Source organism: Antechinus flavipes, chromosome 2 (assembly GCF_016432865.1).
Source record: "Antechinus flavipes isolate AdamAnt ecotype Samford, QLD, Australia chromosome 2, AdamAnt_v2, whole genome shotgun sequence".
Classification (NCBI taxonomy): domain Eukaryota; kingdom Metazoa; phylum Chordata; class Mammalia; order Dasyuromorphia; family Dasyuridae; genus Antechinus; species Antechinus flavipes.
The window spans coordinates 233,693,150-233,715,076 of record NC_067399.1 but is presented as its reverse complement, the minus strand read 5'-3'; the positions used below and the strand labels follow the sequence as shown (position 1 = coordinate 233,715,076).

Sequence of the window (21,927 nt, the reverse complement as noted above, 5' to 3'; positions counted from 1 at the left end):
CTACTATGTGCCAGGTACTATACTAAGCCTTTGGAAAAGACTTCTGATAGAAGGTAGTATTTTAGTTGGGACTTAAAAGGTCAGTAGGCAGAGTTGAGGAGAGGAAAGGGAGAAGGAAAAGCATTTCAGGCATTTAAGACAGACAGAGAAAATACCTAGAGCCAAGAGATGGAGTGTCTAGTTTGTAGAATAGCCAGGAAGCCAATGTCACCGTTTTAGGGAGTAAGGTTTAAGAAAAATGGAAAAGTAAAAGGGGAACTAGATCATGAAGGATTTTGAACATCAAACATAGCATTCTGTATTTTCATCTTGGAAATATTATGTAATCATGGGAGTTTAATGAGGAGAAGGATAACAAGATCAGACTTGTTTAGGAAAATCACTGAGAACTAAATGGAAGAGGGATTAGAATGGAGACACCTGAGGCAAGCAGCCCTACCAGCATGAGGGTTTGCACTGGAATTGCAGACAGTAAGAAGAGAGAAGTCAGTATATTTGAGAGAAATATTGCAAAGGTGAATCAACAGACTTTGTTAACAAATTGGATGGGAGGGACCGGGGGAGGGGCGGGGGGGGGGGGGGGGGGGGGGGCAAGGAGAGCGGTGAGAAGTAGTGAGGAGTTCAGCATGACTACTAGGTTGTGAACCTGAGATACAGGAGAATTGTGTTGCCTTCTACAGTTACTGGGAATGTTGAGGAGGAGGGAGTCAGAGGGGCAGAGAGAGGGAACAGGGAAAATATGAGTTCCATTTTGGAAATAGGGAGTTTAAGATGTCTACTGAATATCCAGTTTGAGACATATGAAAAGCAGTTGGAGATGAGAGATCAGAGGTCTGCAGAGAATCTGAGGCAGGACAGAAGCAAAGGGAAGGGGGGAAAGGCTCAGAAGTCTTTCAAAAAGCTGTCTTCAAATATCTGAAAAACAGGAACATGGAAGAGAAATCTGAGTTGCCCTGTATGGCCCCAAAGTTCAGAAAGAAGAGCAAGGGGTAAGATGCTTGGAGAGAGAGATTCAGGTCTTATGTAAGCAGAAACTTCCTGATGTCTAGTGACAGATCTGAACCCTTCAGGAAGTGGGGGTGCCCACTCCCTAGTGGTCTTCAATCTCAGAATAACCATGTCATAAATGCTGTTAAGAGATGATTTTTCAGGGATGGTCTGGACTAGGGATTCTAGGATCCATTCCAAGCCAAGTTCCTCAGGCTCTCTGAAAAAATGGTTTGAGATTTTTGATATATACAAGAAGCCAGAATCAGTAGGAGGCATTATCCTTATTTTGTGAAATTTTAAAGTTAAGTAAGCACAGATACATACAATTTAGATCATTACAACTGTGTGTGTGTGTATGTGTGTGTGTATATATGTATACATACACACACACACATATGTATGTATATATATAATAAAGTACATTTGATCCAATTTTCTGAGCTTCCCAGGGGCTCAGTTTATCTTGTTCCCATTATTTACAGGTATGAACAGGGTAGTCACTATGTGCCAATCTTACTTTTTCATGTTTTTTATATATCATTCATCATGGTGCAATAGCCTTGAGGTGTCCTTAGCCTTGAGAAAATTACAGCACACAGGGAGGAGACAACTATACAGACCAATACAAATACAGAGGAATTTCAAAAGGGATAGAAGGTTAACAAGTGGCCAAGGAAAGATCTTGTAGAAAAGGTAACCTATAGAAAGTTTACCTAAACTATCCTGAATCCATTATCTCTCCCCTAAAATCCTCTCCTCTTCCTAACTAGTCTATTACTGTTGTGGGTGCCACCATTTTCCCAGTCATCCAAATACACAACTCGGATTAATCTCATGATCATTCCCCAAATCCACTCTGCTACCTGGTTCTGTTATTTCTACTTCTGTAACATCTTCTGTCCTCTGACACAGCTGCCACTATTGCCTCACACTTCAACTAACTGCAGCACACTTCTGGTTGGTCTTTCTGTCTCAAGTCTCTACCCTTCCCATTTTTCACTAAGCAATCCATGGCATTTTCTTAAAGCACAAGTCTAAGCATGTTGCCCTAACTCAATAAATCCAGTGGCTCCCTACTACCTCTAGGATCAAATATCAAATCTACTTGGCTTTTAAGGTCCTTCATAACATAGCTCCTTCATACTTTCCCAGGACTCTTACATCTTATTCCTGTCCAAGTAGTCTACAATCCACTGACAGTGTCCCTCTTTCTCTTTCTTGCACAACACATTCTATCTTCCAACTCTTGTGCATTTTAATTGGCTGCCTCCCACATCTGCAATGTTCTCCTTCCTTGTACTCTGTATCTTTGTTTCCCTAGCATCCCTCAAGTCCCAAGTTAAATTCCACCTTCTACAAGAACCTCTCTTGATCCCCCTTCCTATCAGCATCTTCTCCCTATTTGATCACTCTCCAATTTTTACACACACATACACAAACACACACACATACACAAGTATGTGGAGAAAAGAGACTATGAACAACATACTCATATCTCTCAGCTCTGACCATTTTCTCTAGTTACCTCCCATGTCTGGAATTCTCACCCTCTTCATGTCCTTTCCCTGGCTTCCTTCAAGTCCGATCTTCTAGAGGAATCCCTTCTCAACCTCCCATAACTCCAGTACCTTTCTATTTATTCTTTATTCTTTATGTAGTTTGGTTGCACATAGTTATTTGCATGTTGTCTTCCATTAGACTGAGAGATCCCTGAGGGAAGGACTGGTTTTTCCTTTCATTGTATCTTGACTACTTAACAAAATGTTTGGCATTCAGTAATTGTTTATTTCCTATTCTCTAATCATTAGGGACATAAATTGTTTTCAGTGTTCTGCTATTAAAAATAGTGTTAGTACATTTCACTTCATTTATCAATAATTTCCTTCTCCTTGATGAATTCTGATACTTGTTTAGCTCTAAACAATATAGTAAACCCTTAAAAAAAAAAAAAAAGATGAATCCTTGATTGAAGTCTATTTTCTAATTCTGCAAGATCTCTTTCCTTTAAACAAATTGTTTTAGACTTAAAATTGAGACTAACTCATTCAAAAACAGAACATCAAACCTCCAACCCAGATACACCATACAAAGGCACAAACCTTTTAGGGGAAAAAAATAAATATATTTGATGTAAAAGCTTCTTTCAAACTGAATCCTGCTCAAATAGAATGTACTAAAAGCTATAATAGCTTTTAAATGCACCAACTCTTGGGACAACTGGAATATACACTATTTTAGGTACTAATAAAAATAGATAGCATTTATATAGTGCTTTAAGATTTACAAAGGTCTTTGCAAATATTACCTCCTTTGATGCTCATAAACACTCTGAGATCAGTACTATTATTGTCCCAATTTTTACAGATAAGAATTTTGAGGCCAGAAACAGATTGTGGTTTTTCCAGAATAAATCAAATCAGTATTTGCAACAGGATTTGAATTCAGGTCTTCTTGAAGTCAAATCCAATGCCCTATCCATCAATCTAGTTATATGATAACTTTGGCTAAGTACTTAGTGTGGACATTTAAAGTAATACCAATCATCACTGATTGATGGCTTAGGCAACTCTACGGTTGTCCATACAAAGAATATGTTGGATTGCATAAGCAGAGGAAGGTCTTCATTACGAACTCAAATACAGAGGTAGATATAAAATAAATGCAATATGAAGTTAAACTGGAAAAATACTAGGGAAGAAAGTGTGATCAGGGAAGATTTTATGGAAGAGATAGCATTTTAGTTAGGTTTTAAGGGACAAATAAGAAGGATTCAATAAATAAAGAGGGGGAATAATTTACATTCAAGGCACGGGGGAGATGTGAATAATAGGATAGGGGAGGGGGTCGTGAGATTTGGCACCAAATGATGAAGTGCAGGTGTCAATTCCTAGTTTGAAATACAAAGTGAAAGGCACATTTGAAGAATTCACAATGACCTAATGAGAGATAAAACAGACACCAAGAGCAGTAAATATGAAATATCTTTGGGAAAGCCTCTAGTTATCAAGGAAAGGAGTTTTAAAAATTAATAAGGGAAAAGACAAGTTACCCAGTGGAACTCACAATTAACCAGGAGAAAAGGAATATGCCATGAAGTGGAAGTATGCCATTAACTGGTAGGCTAAATCCACAGAAAAGTTTAGCAGATGAACCCCAAAAGGAGTTAGTAAAGGAAAGGAATTGCACATTAGTTGACAGGTTAACCCTAAAAGGGATATAGCACCCTAAAAGAGTTAGCTATAACAAGGAGAAAGATACCATGAGGCATGGGGGGAGGGGTGAGAAGAAAGATAACATGAGGCAGAACTCCCCAGCAAAAGGATTCAGCAAAAATGGCCTTAAGTCATAGACAGATTTATAAGAGAAACTGAACATGAGAAGTTTGACATCATAACTTGGCTTTCTGGTTTCTGGGGTCTCTCAAGATTTCCATAGGATTGGGACTATAAAACTGAGCTGATCCCATCAGTGCCTTTCCCTTCTTCCCTCAGGGAATATTATAATCTTATTAATGTTTCAGGCTTTCTCTGCCAACCCCAGCTAGTTACCCAGCACTTCATTGGGATGACCAAAGAAGGTTTTAGTCTAACGGAAGAATTACATGGAAGAAAACAGTATGAGATGGGGCAGAAAAGATGGAACACCACCCATGCTATTTAAGGTCATAAATACTATTTGAAGATGTTAGCATTTTAGACACTTCCCAGTGAAGATCCACTGAAAAACTTTTGAGCAGAAAAACTCTTATGTTTAAATGCGTGTGTAGTATTTTAAGGATTCTATATAGAACATGTTTAAATTTAACTCTGTAAGGATTGTAATATTTGGACGCACATTCCTGGGCAGAAGAATGGATGAGGGAAAGAAAAAAAAAAAAAAAAACCACTATGTCTTTATTTCAATATAATTGATTTCCTATGTAATCTTATGTATCCTATTTTAAGTATTTAAAAATATTCTGAGCATGTGTTGAAGACTTTGCCAAATTGCCAAAGTTGTTCAAAATGATACCAAAAAAATTAAGAACATCTGCAATTATGGTATATCAAAGGGAATTTTCATGGTATTTAAGTTGGCTCAAGCAAAAAATAATTAAGAAGAGATTTAACTAGCCTATAGGAAAAACAAAAAACAAAAAACAGAGCAGCTAGGTAGCAAAGTGGCTAGGATGCCAGGCCTAGAGTCAAAAAGACTAATTTTTCTGAGTTCAGAAACTCTGGTCTCACTTGTGATGAGAGAACTATATGCCTTTAGAGAGAAGACTGTAGGGATTGAATGTGGATCACAACATAGTATGTTGTTTTTTTTCATTTGTTTCATTGTTTGCTTGCATGTCTTCTTTTCTCATTTTTCCCCTTTTGAACTGATTTTTCTTGTACACATGTTTAACCTATATTGGATCACTTGTATAAATGTGGAAATATGTATAGAAGAATTGTACATCTTTAACAGGTTATTTGCTGTCGAAGGGAGAAAAACTTGGAACACAAAGTTTTTCAAGGGTGAATATTAAAAATTATTTTTGCATGTTATTTTGAAAAATAAAAAGCCACTATTAAAAAAAAAAACCTGATCTCAGATATTTACCAGTTATGTGATCCTAGGCAGGTCATGTAACCCTCTTTACCTCCGTTTCTTCTTCAGTAAAATGAATAAGAGAAGAAAATGGCAGACCACTCTAGTATCTTGCCCAAAAAACTTCAAATGGAGTCCCAAAGAGTCAGACAATTGAATAACAACACAGGGAAAATGGTGAAGAATCTGGTATGTGAGCTGATAATGTAATCTTTCGATATTCAGAGTGAAATATAGACTAGCAAGCATGCAACTGAACAAGGATAAAAAGAGCACTCTGTCCAAAAAGAAAAAAAAAGTCAATCAACAACATCTGCTTCCATTAGATAACTTATTGGGGGAGGGGAGAAGTTCTTAAAGAAAACCATAACAGAGCAATAAAACTAGTTAATTCAATAATTTAAAAGCACATGTCACAATTCCACATAAATTATTTTATTCTTCCTAAATTAATGGAATTTGTTTCTTAAAGTTCTGTAAAAGGGGGAGGGGGAGGAACTAAGAAAAATACCAACTGGGTATATATTTCCAAAAAGCATACTTGTTAAATTATTTGCCAAAAATTCAAATACCAAATTATAAGAGATTTAATTCAGGAGTGAGTAGGCAAACAGGGAAGGAGAAAAGATAAAGGTCAATTACACATGAATTTTCTAATATTCTATCTGGGATACAGGAAAGGTATAGAACCAATATTCATTATCAGAGCTACTAGCCAAACAAGCATAGGAAATCTGACAGTAAACCCATCTCAGATAAGTTATTTCTTCTCCTCATCTTTGCAAGAAAATGAAATGCCCCAGAATTACTTTTCTTTTACCCTCAGCCACTTCTCTGAGCCAAAATACTCCCTTCCTGCCTCAGATGATCTTTCTCCATCCTTCCTAGTTCTGGAATCTTAATCAAAACAATATTGCTAAAACTCTTAGAAATAATTTCTCAACTTCTCTAAGGCTCCACCCATCCTTCCAGTGTCCTCCCCAAACAAAACACTCCCAATCAATTCCCATTCCCAAATTGTTTCTTCAATTGGAACTTAAAATTCTTAAGGACAAAAAATGTCTTTACTCTTGTATTTCTGTATCAAAAAAGTTCAGGGTTTGGTGCCCCGAAAGCATTTCCTACAATGCTTATTACAGTGCCTGACCCATAGTAGGCATTTAATAAATGTTTATTCCTCCCTGTCCAAATCCATTTTACAAATTTATTGATTCCCTGAGAGACCAATCTAAGCAAGCCTTTCAGACAGCTTTTTTTGATTTGAAGAGGATAAACTAGGGAAGAGAGAGGTACACAAAGGTGATTCACTTCTTTTTCCCCAGGTTTGATGGAGGGGATGGTTCAAATGAGACTACAAAGCAGTAGCAAACTCAAGAGAAACAGGGTTCACAAAATCTCACACGAAGATTCCTGAAGACCACATATTGACCAGAAATTTAACATTATCGATATTTTCCTGTTTGTTTATTTAGTTAAATATTTCTCAATTACATTTTAATTTGATTTGGGCTAGCCTTCAGAATGTTGTAGGCCAACTGTCTTAACTCTACTATTGGGACTAAATTTTGTTTTGATGTCCAAAGTGATACTGCAAAAGTTACTATTAATAGTACAATCAAAAGCATACCAAACCAGTCCCAGCGTCTATTAAGTTCTTCTTTCTTTAATTTTGTTTAATATAATACAGTTGCCTGCATTTTTTAAAAAGAAGTACAAGTTTGGGGCAACTAGGTGGCGCAGTGTATAGAGATAATGGATAGAGAAGTCAGGAAGACCTGAGTTCAAATCTGTTCTCAGACACTTAACACTTCCTAACTGTGCGACTCTGGGCAAGTCACTTAACCCCAACTGCCTCAGCCCCAAAATCAAATAAATAAATAAATACAGGTTTGTACTGTCAAAAGAGAATAGCATTTTTAATAATTAACAAAAAAAATCTTAAGAAGGGTGTCTATTAAGGAGATGATTAAACTGTAGTATATGAATATGATGAAACAGCAAAGTAAAATTAACAGAACCAGGAAAACAATACCTATAATAGCTGCAATAACATACACCAAAAATACAAAAATTATGAAATAATCAAAACATTGCCATAATATTATACTGGTTAAAAATGGACCCAAAAATGACACATGTGATGGCATCTCTCCTCTTTATAGAGATTAAGGATTACCAATATAGAAATGGGTCTGTGGAAAAAGTGTAATTAGTATTTATAGTTAAAGCAAAGGCAGTTAAAAAAAAAGTCTACTTCAGGATGAAGATGTAACCAGCCATGTTACTTTATTTTGTTTCTTTGTCTTCTTTAATTACTGATTTTTCAATGTGGTGCATGGTTTTGCATGACTTTCCCCCCGTTTTTCATTATTCATAAGAGAAGCTGACCCTTTGAGAAGTACAGATTGGAAAATGTTGGTAACATGAAAACAACAAATTAATAAAAATAATTTCAAATAACTTAAGCATATAGATATCCATAAAAAATGAAAACAAAAAAGTATAATATGGCACATACTTCATATTATTCAACTAAGTGATAGTAAAATTAAACTGGTTCCTTCCTCCAGATAAAAAAATAAACTTAAAGAAAAAAATACTCCAAAATCCATGATATCAAAGGAATTCTAATATATCTTTATCAAACAAATTCAAAACTGATGGACTGGGGTCTAATTAAAGTTCTCAGCATGAAGAGTTTTCCTTTTAGTTTTGCCTCTCAGAAACCAGAAAAGTTAGGATGATGTCTTACATAATATCAATATTTTCAATAAACTTAAGAAGTGTGAGGCTTTGGTACTATTATGATAGTAATTTTTCATTTTTGGTTTCAAATCTTTTATTAATTTTTATTATTTGGAAGAGAACAAGGCTGTTTCTTCTGCTTAGGAGATTACTGAGCTCTGATACTATGTGGTCCTGGTAGGTGTGCTTCTACATTATCTTCCCCCAAGCCAGGACCAGCCATTTCCAAACTGTGCCACCTGTCCCTGAGATCACTTGGCTTTGAAGGATCAGCTTTCACTTTATCTTGCCTATAACCAGACTTCCATGTAACATGTGGTCTTGCATTTCCAAGCCATTCAACTCCCTTGTATTTTTTGTCTTCTCCTAATGGAACCTAAGTTCCTTAAGAGTAGGAACAGTCTTGTTTGTTTTAGCACAGTTATCTGGAAGATAATAAGTAATTAACATATGTTTATTCATTAATTATTATTTTTTTTTTTTTTGCAAACTAATCCAGGAACTAAAATACCTTGTTTGTAAATTGGTTTCTCTGGAAGAATATATTTGCAATTTCAGAAAACTGACTTTCATACATTTTCAAAACACAAGCCATTTCAAAACACAAAGCCAAGTGATCTGAGGGACAGGTGGCACAGTTTGGAAATGGCTGGTCCTGGCTTGGGGAAGATAATGTAGAAGCACACCTACCAGGACCCATAGGATCAGAGCTCAGTAATCTCCTAAGCAGAAGAAATAGCCTTGTTCTCACCCAAATAATAAAAATTAATAAAGGATTTGAAACCAAAGATGAAAAATTACTATCATAATAGTACCAAAGCCTTACACTTTTTAAGTTTATTGAAAATATTGATATTATTTAAGACATCATATTATGTAAGCCACATTAGAGATGTGCCTGGTGTCAGAAACATGTGAGTTCAAATCTGGCCTCAGATACTAGTAGCTTTGAGTTGACCTCTCAGGGAATCCATAAAAGTGTAAAATGGATGTAGGGAGGAAGGAATAAGCATTTATTAAATGCCTACTACACATCAGGCATTGTAATAAGCACTGTAGATATCTTAGTTGAAAAAGCATTTATTATGTGCTTTCTGGGCAACAAACCCTGATTTTTTTTTGTACAGAAATACACATTATTGTTGTCACTCTTATAGCCTGCCTGTCTCTTCTCCAAATAATGATATAGTTTTATTAAATTTGAGTGCTTACTTCAAGGTTATATCTTTATATAACCTGCATTTAGATAACTGCATTTAGATAAGTAAAAGACCGTGTTGATGATGAGAAGACTGTGAGATGCACAATTCTTAAGTAATAAGTAACCACTGCTACTGGTGGTTTCAATTCCTTTCCTCCCAAGGACTCTCTGCCATGTCTGATAAATCAGGATTGACTCTATTATTAAAGTCGATGAAAATCGTCCTCTTTTGGCATACTGATGATGAGGATCTCCAGATCTTTATAAAATTTCTCTTAGACTTCATCAGGATTCATCATGGTGGGAGCATAGGCCCTGAAGACAATGGCATGGCACTTTTCTTCAAGTGTCATGAGCCTGTGGTTCACTTCTTTGGGTAGGCATATGAGCTTACTGACTACATTAGATCTGATTACATGACTACACCAGCTTCACAGCACTTGTCATAGCAGCCACTGCAGAAAAGCATGGATCCAGCTCTAACTGTAGTAAACTGGCCTTCATTTGCTAGCCTTGTTTCACTTAGCACTTGGATGCAGTATCTACTGAGTTCTCTCTTTCAAATATATTGGATTTCTTTTGAATATCATGGATAAGTTCACTTACTTTGGCAGTAATCTTTCCAAGGATGTACACAGAAATGATGAAGTTGACACACGCATTGCCAGGACTAACTCAGCATGTGGGAGCCCTGGAAAGAGAAAGTATGGGAAAAAAGAGGTATTAAGCTGCAGACCAAACTGAAGATCTATAGAGTCATTGTGCTGACATCTTTGTCAATCTAGAGAAATCTCCATCCCAAATGTTCAACTATTTAGGCCCCATCTATGACAGAGCCTTCTGAGCTTATATTGGATTAGTCAGTCATTGTCAAACACTCTGTATCTTGACTTTCCACATCATGTCACTAGTTATCTTTGAGTATGAAAGACAAAGAACAGTTATATTTAATCTTTGTGGTCACAGTGTTTCATAGTGGCAAAAAAGCTGGGTTTAGTGTTTCTGTCGTTGTTGTTGTTGTTGTTGTTGTTGTTGTTGGTATTGTTTGTTTGTTTGTTAAGTAATAAGGGCAAGACAAATGTATCCAGAACTAGAATGTCAAGTCTCTGCTGTAATTAGATTTTCTGTGACTAAGTGCTAGGGCCAACGTCTTTTCACTTCCAGACCAGTGGCTTATCCACTAGGCTTGATTGCTGTCTTCTATGAGGTATTATTAAATAGGCTAATTAGTAAGTGTTTCTGGGTGTCACTGGAGAATTACAGTAACTTAAGGAAAAGTTTCAAATAACAGCTGTGCATTTGAATTGATTTCTTGAAAATCGCTTGAAGCATTCTGTAAAGCAGAGGCTGTTCAAAATAATTAGAAAAATAAATGGCTCTTGGGAAATAATTATGAGGCATTCAAACGTAAAAGCACACAACGAAGTTCTATCCAAAAAAATTGAAGGTTCCAAAACTGATACGTGTACTCATATTGCTGAGTAAATAATCACTGCTAGATGGGCAAATGGCTTAATCCTCGAATATTTTCCAAAATTTTACCTAAAACTATAACTTCCAAAGGATAATCTAAATAGTCCTGTTAATGCAATTGCTGACAAGAGATACAAAAAGAAATTCTATTCAAAATAACTGTCAATAGTATAAAATATTTGGGAATCTATCTGCCAAGGGAAAGTCAGGAACTATATGAACACAACTACAAACTACACAAATAAAGTCAGATCTAAACAACTGGAAAAATATCAGGTGCTCTTGAACAGGTTGAACAAAAATAATAAAGATGACAATACTACCTAATCTCTTTATTTAGTGATATACCAATCAAACTCCCAAGAAACTAGTTATTGACTTAGAAAAAAAATAACAACAAAATTCATCTGGAAGAACAAAAAGTCAAGAATTTCAAGGGAATTAATGAAAAAAATACTAATGAAGGTAGTCTAGCTGTGCCAGACCTAAAATTATATTATAAAGCAGCAGTCATCAAAACCATTTGGTGCTGGCTAAGAAACAGAGTAGTCTATCAGTGGAATAGGTTAGGATCACAGGGCAAAATAATCAATAACTATAGCAATCTAGTGTTTGACAAACCCAAGGCCACCAGTTTTTGGGATAAGAACTCGCTCTTTGACAAAAAACTGCTGGGAAAATTGGAAACTAGTATGGAAGAAATTAGGGCTCAACTCACAACTAACACCACATAACAAGACAAAATCTAAATAGGTTCATGAGTTAGATACAAAAAGTGATATTATAAGCAAATTAGAAGAATATAGGATGTTTTACCTCTTAGATCTGTAAAGAAGGAAGGAATTTGTGGCCAAAGAAGAAATGGAACTCATAACATCAGATAGATAATTCTGATTATATTAAGTTAAAAAGGTTTTATACAAACAAAACCAATGAAGAAAAGATCATAAAGCAAGCAATAAAATTGGGAAATCATTTTTACATTTAAGGGTTCTGATAAAGGCTTCATTTCTAAATTATAAAGAAAACTGACTTAAATTTATAAGAATTCAAAGTCATTCTCCATGTATCAAAGGATATGAACAGGCAATTTTCAGATGAAGAAATTAAAACTATTTCTAATCATATGAGAAGGTGCTCTAAATCACTATTGATCAGAGAAATGCAAATTAAGACAACTCTGAGACACCATACATACCTCTCAGATTGGCTAAGATGACAGGAAAAGACAAGGGTGAATGTTGGAGGGGATGTGGGAAAACTGGGACACTACTACATTGTTGGTGGTACTGTAAACAGATATCAAGTGTTCTTGAATAGGTTGAGCAAAAATAATAAAGATGACAATACTACCTGATCTATTTATTTAGTGATATACCAATCAAACTCCCAAGAAACTAGTTATTGACCTAGAAAAAATAACAACAAAATTCATCTGGAAGAACTTTGGAACTATATTCAAAAAGTTATCAAACTGTGCATACCTTTTGACCCAGCAGTGTTTCTAGTAGTTCTATATCCCAAAGAGATCTTAAAGAAGGTTAAGAAGCCCACATGAGCAAAAATGTTTGTAGCAGCCCTTTTTGTAGTGGCTAAAAACTGGAAACAGTTGGAGAATAGCTGAATAAGTTTTGATATATGAATGTAACAGAATATTATTGTTCTATAAGAAATGATCAGGAGGATGATTTTAGAGAGGTCTGAAGAGAGTTACATGAACTGATGCTAAGTAAAATGAGCAGAACCAGATCATTGTATAAGGCAACATATTATTATATGACGATCAATTCTGATGAATGTGACTCTTTCTAACAATGAGATGGTGGAGGCCAGTTCCAATGATCTTCTGATGAAGAGAGCCCTCTACACCCAGAGAGAGGACTGTGGGAACTGAATATGGATCTCAACATAACGTTTTCACTTTCTTTATTATTGTTTGCTTGTATTTTGTTCTCTTACTCATTTACTTTCTTTTTTTTTCCTTTCTTTTTTTGATCTGATTTTTCTTGTGCAGCAAGAGAATTGTATAACTATGTTTGTACATATTGGATTTAATATATATTTTAACATGTTTAACATATATTGGAATGCTTGCCATCTAGGAGAGAGAGTGGGGGGAAGGAAGAGAAAATCTGAAATACAAGGCTCTATAAGGGTCAAAATTGTCAAATTATTTGAGCATATGATTTGAAAATAAAAAGCTTTATTTAAAAAATTCAACAGCTGCAATAATAAAAATTTAAAAGTAGAATTTCTGATAGGAATTAAACTCCCAATTCCAAGATAGACTATATGACAACGATAGAAGAGATACAAGGGAAAATACAGGACAACAGTAAAAAGAGAACCATTTCAGAAAAATGGTTCTATAAAAAAAAAAAAGTTAAGTTCTCAAATTTTATCAATAAAATCCAAGGTAAATTGTTCCTACCCTTAGGTCTGTGTCGAATTCTGAAGTGGACAAATAACAATTTAAAAAAAAAAAATACTCAACAAGTATAACAGTTGCATGTGCTTAACCAAACTGTATTTACCTTTTAAGTATTTTAAAACTGAAATCACTGAAATCCATATAAACAAAACAACAACAACAAAAAAGGTTGTACACACAAACATCCTTTCTTCTTGTCCAGGTGATATCCTCCTGTCCAGGAGGAGCCCACAACTCTCAAATAAAGGGTTTCAGAAGCTAAAGTAAAGAAAATATATAGTATATTTATTAATAGGTCATTGGATTACATATTTAGAGCTGGAAGGGTTTATAAAATGGAAAGTTTACATGAAAATTTTTTTCCTATCATCTACTTGAAAGTATAAACAATATCTGAAAAGTGAAAGGTTAGGGGAAGGGTGATAAATTCCTTATCACAAGTGGAAGAAATATAAACAAAAATGTATGAACAAGGCTACACATTCCAAAAGTGCATTTGAGCAAAACTTGCTATAAAAAAGCTTTTTTTAAATTTTAAGTAGTATTTTATTTTTTCTAAATACACATAAAGGTAGCTTTCAACATTCCTCTTTGTAAGACTATGTGTTCCAAATTTTTCTATCCTCCTCTTTTACCTCCTCTTCCCCAAACTGGCAATCTGATATAGATTAAATCTGTGCAATTTTTTAAACATATTTCCATGTTTGTCATGTTGTGCAAGAAAAATCAGACCAAAAGGGAAAAACCTATGTGAAAGAAAACAAACAAAAAAACTGAAAACACTAGGTTTCAATCCAGTCTCCATAGTTCTCTCTCTAGATGTGGATGGCACATTGTTGAGAAGAGCCAAGTCCATTATAGTTGATCATCACAAAATCTTCTTGTTACCATGAACAAATTTCTCTTGCTTTTGCTCACTTTACTTAGCATGAGTCCAAAATCTTTCCAGGTTTTTCTGAAATTTCTTATAAAATAATAATATTCCATTACATTCACATACCATAACTTATTCAGCCATTCCTAATGGGCATCTGCACAATTTCTAGTTCCTTGCCACCACAAAAAAGGGCTGCTACAAACATTTTTGCACTTCTTCCTCTTTTATGATATTTTTGGGATGCAGACCCAGTATGGATAGTATTGGATCAAAAGTTATGTACAGTGCTATATATAGCCCTTTGGGCAAAATTCCAAATTGCTCTCCAGAATAATTGGATCATTTCACAACTCCACAAAACAGTAAATATTTTACTAAAATAACAAAAACTGTATATGAGTAATATTAATGTAGTAGAATGCCACAACAGGCAGGAATTCCCTATTTAATGTCAAATAGAAAATGGATGACAATTTGTCAGATATATTTAGGAACGATTTTTTTATTTGGAGATCAGTTGGACTATAACAATCAAAAACCATGCATTAAGCATCTTCTATATGCCAGAACTGTGTAAGCACTGGCAATGCAAAAAAGGCAAAGCAGTCTCTGCCCTCAAAAGACATTCAATAAACAAATACATACACATAGGATATATAGAAAATAAATAACAGGGAGGGAACTAGAATTAAGAGAAATCTGGAAAATCTCTCTATAGAAGATAGGATTTTTGTTGATACGTAAAGCTGGAGAAACCAGGAGGCTAAGGTGAAGAGGCCGAGTACTTCATACATAGGAAGAAAATGCCTAGAAGCAAAGAAATGGAGTGTCTTGTTCATGGAACAACAAGAGAGGCAGTATCACTGGATTGAAGAACATGTGTTAAGATGGAAAGTGTAAGAAAACTAGAAAGATAGGAGGGGGATGGTTATGAAGGGCTTTGAAAAGCAGAGGGTTTTATATATGATCCTGGAAATAATAGGAAGCCACTGGAGTTTGAGTAGGGAGATGATATGATCAAACTTGCATTTTAGGGAGATGACTTTTAGTAGCTAAAAGAAGAAGGGACTATAGTGGGGGAAAAACCTGAGGTAGGTAAAATCACTAGGAGGATATTGCAATAGTGCAAGCATTAGTTACAGAGGGCCTAAAGCTAGGTGATACAACACTTAGAATACTAGACTTAGACTCACCTTCACAGGTTTAAATCCAGCCTCAGATCCTTATTAGCAGTGTAATTCTGGGCAAGTCATCTAACCCTGTTTGCCTTAGTTTCCTTATCTGTAAAAAGCCACTCCTTTTCTTTGCCAAGAAAACCCCAAAAGAGGGTCACAAAGAATCAGACATGACTGAAAGAATTGAACCTTACCACCAAAACTGTCAGAGAAAAGAAGGGGACTTACAGAAAAGATGTTGAATCAACAGGCCTTCACAACAGATTGGATATGGGAATGAGAGAGTAAGGAATCCAAGATGAGTCCAGGATGACTCTTAGGTAGTCAGCCTAAGGGAGTGAAAGATTGGTGATGTCCTCTATTGTAACAAAAAAGGTCATATTAGGGGATGTGGTCTAGGAGAAAGACATATGACATTTAATTCTCTACTAGATATCCAGTTGGAAATGCAAGTTTATAGACCAGGGAAAGAAAGGTGGATTTGAGAATCAAAGGCACAGAAATTGTGTTACGTTTATGGGGAGCTAGTATAGAGGAAGAGAACAGGTCCCAGAACAAAGCTTTATGAACACCTAGAAAAGTAACCTGGACAAAAATTGGCCAAGAGACAGAGGAGAAATAGACAGATAGGTAAAAGAACTAGGGAAAGCTGGTGTGGGGAAAATCCAGAGAAAAGACTACCAAGGAAAAGATAGTGATTTACAATTTGAAAAGCTGAAAAGATTTTAAGAAGAATGAAGATTTTAAGAAGAGGCCACAGGACTTGACAACTAAGAAGAGATCACCCGTAATTTTGAAAAGAGTTGTTACTTGGGGATCACAGAATTAGATCCCAGAAGCCACTTCCAACTCTGCTCTTCACAAGCAAAAATTTGCTGATATTGCAAACTGAGGGTGAATTTTTCACTAAAAAGACTGTAGTACTAAAAGGGAAAATATTTTTTTCTTATCACTTACTTGAAAAAATAAACAATAAAAAGTGAAAGGTTGGGAGGAGGGTGGTAAATTCCTTATGGAATTTCTTATGGAAAAAATATAAACAAAAATGTATGAAGAAGGCTACACATGCTAAAAGTGCTTTTAAGCAAAATTTGTTATAAAAATATATTAAATACTTTCTCCAAAAACTCTCCATTCTTCCTAACTTCCCTATTCCTGTCAAGTATGCCACCATCTCCCCAAATTACCCAGGCTTCTAACCCATTGTCATCCCTAACACATTACTCTTATCTCCCAGATCCAATATCTCTCCTATATATCCCCCTTTTCTCCTCTGAAACAGCTGCCATCTTAGTGCAAGCCCACTCCAACAAATCTTCCACTCATCTGTCAAAATGATATATTCTTGTCCTTGTAGCTGCCTTCACTATTCCTTTAAGATTTTCACAACATGGTCCCAGACTATCATTCCTATTTTCTTATACCTAAATCACACTCTATCTCCAAAGTCTTGTGTATTTTCAATGGCTTGCCCCCATGTCTGGATGTCTTTTTTTCTTGTCACCTGGTTTCCCAGGTTTCTTTCAAGAGTCAGGCAAAATTCCATCTTCTACAAGAAGTTTTTCCTATTCTCTCAATGTTTAGTGACGTTCCTTTGAGATTACCTCTAGTTTATCCTCTATGCGTCATTTATGTATTGTTGTTTGCTTGTTGTATTAGATTGTTAGTTCCTTGAAGGATGAATAGTATTGGTTTCTTTATATACAAGAACTTAAGCTTCCTAAGTTGTTGACTTCATTAATATTACCTGTCAAACTTTATGATTCAGAGATTAATATATACCAATCTACCTATTCACTAAAATTTATGTTACCTCAAAATCAATATACCTGGTGCTTTCACAGACATGCACAGCATGGGGAAAAATTTAAGTAACCCAGAATAATTCTTGTTTTAGCTCCCATATTATCAATAAGTATCTTTTTTGAGGTCTACTTAATAATACAATTTTTGCATTTTTGTCCTTTTTGTTGTAAATTTCACCATTTAAAACATTCCTCATGCTTAGTGCTAAAATACTATCTAGCACTCCTAAGAGCAAGAAGGCTGCAACGTGCCTTACAGAGAAAATAGCATGTGTTAAGATAAGCTTTGTTCAAATACAAATTATAGTTTACAGTTGGCCAAGTGATCAATTTTAATGAATCAAGAGGGAAGACGGAAAAACAAATAAATTTTCACTGAGTAGAAATGACTAAAATCTAATTTTTTAAGGTTTTTTTTTTAAAAGAAAGCAAAGTTCTTTTATTTTCAAATTAGTATCCCTCATAAAGACTATGTTTCTTTAGGATACCTGGATGAAGAAGGTAAGAGCTTTGTATAACCTATTAAATACAGTGTATATGAGAGAACTAGGCAATCAAAATTATAACTACTTCATATGATTTTATTTTTTTCTTTCTTAAAATTTACATAAAATGGAAATGGCAATTCTAAAACTGGGCAAAAAAGCTCTAATAACAAAAGTATTCCTAAGTAAAGCATAGTCATTATCACAATGTCTCATAAAAGTTATTAGTTCAAGAAGGGAGTAAATATATATTTAAAGACTAATACAATAATCATGCTTTTCAACTGATTCGCTCAGAAAAATTTTTCTCTGAACAAGGAAATAAACAATCTTGCAAGTGATTTGGACCAGTTCTCAGTCTGAATATCATTTGATTTTATGAAGTAATAGCAAAGCATCTGGTATTAAAAAAAAACATAATTCATACTTGAGTGATGATAACTTGGGTGTGTGTGAGAGAGAAAAAGAGAGAGAGAGAGAGAGAGAGAGAGAAGAGAGAGAGAGAAGAGAGAGAGAGAGAGAGAGAGAGAGAGAGAGAGAGAGAAGAGAAAGAGAAAGAGAAAGAGAGAGAGAGAGAGAGAGAGAGGAGAGAGAGAGAGAGAGAGAGAGAGAGAGAGAGAGAAAGGGGAAAGGGAGATAGAGAGGGAGGAGAAAGAACAGTAAATGAAGAGAAGCCAAATTCTTCATTTCAGGTGATTCCACTAAATCCATGTGATTATTGCCAAGTCAGCAGGAAAAGTTCATTTTATTACATGGAACATTCCTATCACTATGCATATTTTTGTTCTGTAGCTGATTCTCCTGGGATACCAAAAGATCAAAGATATTCTGAAAGAATCTGTGATTTCTAAGTGATTGTTACATAAAAAAGTTACTCTAAGAGCAGAGCTTCTTAAACTTTTCCCATTCACAATCCCTTTTTACCCTAGAAATTTCTATATAATCCCAGGTATATAGGTATATAAAATAAGTAAACAAACCAAACATTTGCCAATAATAAATTCTAATTTCACAACCCTCATTTTCAGTTATAGGACCCTAATCACAGTCACAAACCACAGTGTAAGGAACTGAAATCTAAAGAACAGTTCCTAAACTATAGGCCACCGGAGAAACTATTTTTTTCCCCCAACCCAGGTCAAAATTGAGACAACAAAAAAGGCACTGGGGCAGGGTTCTAGCCAGAATAAGACCAACTCAAAAGATTTCCAGTATAGCCCAGGCCCTGAATCCACAAAGCCCTAAAAGACAAACCACTCTACACCAGACTGCTTAAGATATTAAAAATTCTGAAAGTAATGGCCAATATCATCCATTAAGTCCTTGAAGGACCCAATGCTTGATGCCTGAAACAAGTAACTGCAGGGCTCCAGATAATGTAGATCAGGACCATACAAAACCTCACTATTCCTTCCAGAAGAATATTGCCAGGCTCTGAAAAAAGTTCCATGCCAAAAATAAGATTGGAAAAATGAGTTAACAAAAAAGTCACTACTATAAAGGCTAATTTAAAAGAGTTTTAATACTTTTGTTTATTATACTTTGTTATGGGATGATCCTCAAGAGAATAAATAATGAGGTTTTGGGAAACAAAGTTAAAAAAAATAATAATAAACTGGGGCAGCTAGGTGGTACAGTGGATAGAGTACCAGCCCTGAAGTAAGGAGGATCTGAGTTCAAATCTCACCTCAGACATTTAACATTTCCTAGCTGTATGACTATGGGCAAGTCACTTAACCTCAATTACCTCAACCAAAAAAAAAAAAAAAAGGAAAAGAGGAAAAAACTAATAAACTAAACTTTTTAAGAAAAAGGGATTTTTCGTATGCAAAGGCTAGAAATCGTACTTTTAATATACAGAAGCAGAGAAACAATAGAAAGGAAGGAAATGAGCATTTACTAAGTGATAACCATAGGCTACACATGATGTCACGTAGAAATAATTCTCTCACTTGTTTCTCACAGTAACACTGGAAAGAGCATAACAATATTATCGTCATTTTATAAAGTTGAAGAAACTGAGGCAGTAGCAGTAAAGTGTTTGAAACCAAAACTAAGCTTAAGTCTTTCTGACTCTAGGGCCAGCCCTCTATAACAGCCATATTGATCTTAGCATAGAATAAATACTTTATAAATGAGAAAGTAAGGAGGCAATTAAGACACAGAAGGAAGGAAGTCATCTTTTTTAGTGTAATTTCTACTGATAAAAGAATAAGCATTTCTTTTTTTTTCCTCTTTTTCTTTTTCTTTCTTTCAAATTTAAATACAAAATAGAAAAAGAAAAACTCGTTTCCATATACACAGCAGAACATAGCAAAGAATTCAAAATACAAAACAATAAATTTCCATTTCAAGAAACACTAAATAATACTACACATTGTATTTAGAGTTGTCCATCAGGTTTCTTTTTTTCTTTTTTCTTTTTTGCTTCCTCATAGTTTTGTTCTCTGCTATACACTTTTTACTTTATTCTTTTTCCCCCCTTTCCTCTGCCCAAGGATATAATTAAGCACAAATATATTTATACATATGTATAGATACACATATACATAGATATCCATAATGCTACACATCCATCCAGACATACATCTATGTATGACTATACTATGCTAGTTTGTCCTGTTTTTCTGAAGGTGGATAACATCTTCCTTTATACATCCAAATCTTTCCATAATTTTCTATATCTAACAACCCTATACCACATTCCCTATACCACAGAAATATTCCAATCTTATATTGTCTAATTGTTTTAAATACTCTAGGACAATACTGATTAAGATGGTGTATACAAAGTATAGTTTCCTTGTTTCTCTCTTTTGATTAAATATATTTCAGCTTTAATTTTTGGATTATGATTACTACCTTTTATTAATCTAATAAATTCTACTCCTGATCTTTATTATATTTGGTTGCATTTCTTATTTCCTATCCTTCCTGATTCCTTTGCTTTATTACTATCCTCTACCTTCCCTTTCTATTATTTAACTACCTTCTCTTCCAAGGATCCCTCCCTCCTTTCCTTTCTCTCCCTTCTTTCCTTTCTCTCCCTTTATCCTACTCCCACTAATCTACATATCTTACTCCATTCCCTTTAATCTATACACTCTTCTCTTCCCCCTCCTTATTCTATTTCTTCACATACATTCTTCATTTTTTTATAAATTCACAAGATTTTTATTCCTTTCTAAATGTATATGTTCTCTCTCTTTAAACCAGATCTGATCTAAGCAGAGTTCCCCCAAAAAACCCTCCCTTATCCTCTCCCCTCATCACCCTTACCCTCTTATTTCTTTCTGAATTTAGAAGCCTTTTATACCTTCCAGTATTGTATTGTTCCCTCTTCAACCTATCCCTAATGAAAATAGGGATCCAGAACCACAAGTTCTTCTCCCTCATTTAATTTCTGTGTCAGTTCTTCCTCTCGCAACTCATTCATCTAAAATAATTACTTTTACTGTTTAGTTTTGCTTTTTAGAAATGCCTCATTCTCAGCTCTAACTCAATCTTTCTTTCAAATTATCCAATTACTAATGACAACCTTAAATATGACTTACATTTCCATGAATAAAAAGTAAATAGTTGTTTGTCCTTGATGAGTCTCATGTTAATCTTTGATGTCTACATTAAATTTCTCTTGAATCTTATAATGTCAAATTTTCTATTAAGTTCATGTCTTTTTGCAACAAAATCCTGAAAGTCTGACAAGTCATTGAATGTCCATATTTTTCATTTAAGATTATGCTTAACATTGCTGGGTATGACATTTTTGGCCCAAACCCAGTTCTTTTGCTCTTCACTATATACAGTGTTTCAAGATTTGCATCCTTTTAATATAGGTGCTGCTCCATCTTGTGTGATTCTAATTGTAGCTCTGTCATATTTGAATTGGTAATCCCTTAGCAGTTTGATTAGCATTGCACTGAAATTGTAGTTTAAGTATTATTAACATTATTATACTGTCATAATCTTAACTGTGATCTCTCCCCACTTCTGTTTTCTTAAGTAAAAAGTAGTTTATAGTCATTTTCCTCTAAGTATTTATTATTCCTAAGAAACATAATTCCCAAAACTATTTTGTGCAGTTTGAAAATTATAATGGATGAAATTTTATTGCCCCCTACTAAATTTATTAATTAATATACAATATGTTTAATGACCGGAACTTTTTAA

At 34.8% G+C, this 21,927-nt stretch overlaps 1 protein-coding gene across 1 annotated transcript in view; it reads right to left on the bottom strand.

Annotated features, from left to right (window-relative positions):
• NCOA3 (nuclear receptor coactivator 3) overlaps window positions 1-21,927 on the bottom strand; it is a 105,123-nt gene that overhangs the window by 61,574 nt on the left and 21,622 nt on the right. The window contains exon 2 of the mRNA XM_051976531.1: window positions 10,118-10,202. The gene's annotated coding sequence lies outside the window, so the exon portion shown is untranslated. The remainder of the gene's footprint in view (window positions 1-10,117; window positions 10,203-21,927) is intronic.